Source organism: Oratosquilla oratoria, chromosome 26 (genome assembly GCF_046742065.1).
Source record: "Oratosquilla oratoria isolate Oo_2021 chromosome 26, ASM4674206v1, whole genome shotgun sequence".
In the NCBI taxonomy this organism is placed as follows: Eukaryota; Metazoa; Arthropoda; class Malacostraca; order Stomatopoda; family Squillidae; genus Oratosquilla; species Oratosquilla oratoria.
This window is the reverse complement of record NC_134802.1, coordinates 52,159,143-52,161,642: the sequence shown is the minus strand read 5'-3', so window position 1 is coordinate 52,161,642 and position 2,500 is coordinate 52,159,143.

Genomic DNA, 2,500 nt, shown 5'->3' with positions numbered 1-2,500 from the left:
ATGGGGATGGTTCAAGGAGGGAGTCATAAAGTGTGCAAGGATGGTGTGTGGAACAAGAAGGACAGGGGGAAATACTATAGAAAAAAGGGTAGTGAATGGTGGGATGAGGAAACAAAAAAGGTTGTAGAAGAGAAGAAGCGAGCTTTCACAGATTGGTTACAAAATAGGACGAGGAAAGCCATTGCAATGCCACTAGCAATATCGTTTACCTCAGCATTAGTCAAACGAAGCTAACCTGCGCTTACAGAGTTTTGATTACATCATCGATTATAAAACAGTCACCACCGTCGGTGTGTTTACATAGACATAACGTCGCCCTCGAGCAGGCGTCGAGTCTGAATTATTCTAATGCCCTAGCTCATTTCCATTCGTACAACTACCGGCCTCTTATATATATGTATATGATATATGTATATATATATATATATATGTATAATATATATATATGTATATATATATTTATAATATATATATATGTATATATATATGTATAATATATATATACATATATATATGTATGTATAATATATATATATATATATATTATATATGTATATATGCTAATAAGAACACGGGTACGTGTGTTCACTTATGCAAATGTATATATATGTATATAATATATGTATATGTATATATATATATATGTATAATATATATATATATATGTATAATATATATATATATTATATATATGTATATATATATATATGTATATATATATATATATATATAATATGCAGAAAAAAATTGGTCAATGAGAAACGTAGTCCGAACGTTTTCGTCTGTTTAAGATATCATCAAGGGAATACAGTAAAGGAAATAGACAGTATATATACAGAAATAAAGATATCTTAGGGAACACGGAAAAGTGAAACACACAAGCCTGAGAAAATTACCAACAGTCCTCAGGTCACAGATGGACCAAATGTCCTGGCAGGAAAACATGTAACAATTTATTTTGAAATAAAATTATCAAGCCTGTACATACCTAAGCAAAAATATACAAACAAGGATAAACCAAAATAAATACAGTGTGAGAAGTGGTCAAATATCTAGCGGTATCTTTGTTCATGTGAGGGACCAAGATAATGTAATTGACTGGAAAAATGCTAGTAAAATAACCTCTTGTGATTCCTTTACTGAAAGGAACATAATTGAATCAAGCCACATAAAACAAACTTTTGATCAAAATATCAATCTAAGCTTGATAATTTTATTTCAAAGAAAATTGTTACATGTTTTCCTGCCCGGACATTTGGTCCATCTGTGACCTGAGGACTGGTTGAAAAAAAAAAATCTACACTGGGGACCATTCAGTGTATGTGTATAACACTTGCCCACGCGCACATACTATCATTGTACCATCATAGCGGGGATGGGTTGATTACAAAATTCGTGTATATGTATGTAGGTCAAGCATACAAATATAAGAAATTGTACTCAACTTATATCTCTCTTGATGGCGCAGTGGTTAGTCACTGTTACTTTGATACGTCTGAGCTGAAGTTCGAGCCCTTGGCTTCACTTAGTGTCAGTTTCCGTATATGTCTCCGACGAGCGCACTGTCAGTCTCGTTCGTGATGACATGGAATTAAAAGTAAAAGTTAATGTGGTTGAAAAAATATTAATATCTGCACTGGAGACCATTCAGTGTATATATATGTATATATATATACATATATATATATATATACATATATAAATATATATATATATATATATATATATATATTATATATGTATATATATTGTATATATATATGTATGTATATGTATATATGTATGTATATATATATATATATGTATATATATGTATGTATATGTATATATATATGTATGTATATATATATATATAATGTATATATATATATGTATATATATATATATATACTGTATATATATATGTATATATATATATATATATATATTACGAATCTCGCTCACACATCTGACTTGTAACACATTTAGAGTGAATGAAATGAGTTCCCAAGACCCCATGTCTTTGGGATATCTGAAATAAAAATTACAAGGCTTTCTGACTCGTAACACATAGTAAGAGTGAATGGGTGAATGAGTTCCCAAGACCCCATGTCTTTGGGTAACTTAAAGAAATTACAAGGCCACCATTCACTTTTTGGTATAGTGAAAAAAGTGAGAAAAAAAACACAGTTGGAAAGTTTAACACTATTCATTAAAGTTAATAGGATTACAAGAGTGATTACAATCACTGAACATACAGATGAGTAAATAAGTTTCAAAACAGAAGATCCCTGCTCGATAACTTTGAACGGGGTTGAAAGAAAATTAATTAGTTAATTAATTTGATTTACCAACGAAAAAACTGTCTAGGTTTCGCCCGTCACTACCATAGACATTACAGAACAGTACATGAAATACTAGCTGAGTTAAAATGACTTAAGAATAGTACAGGGGGAGTACAAACTTCCCGAGGCAACACTTCTCCTAAAACTGACTCTCCTCTGATTGGTCCATAGGAATT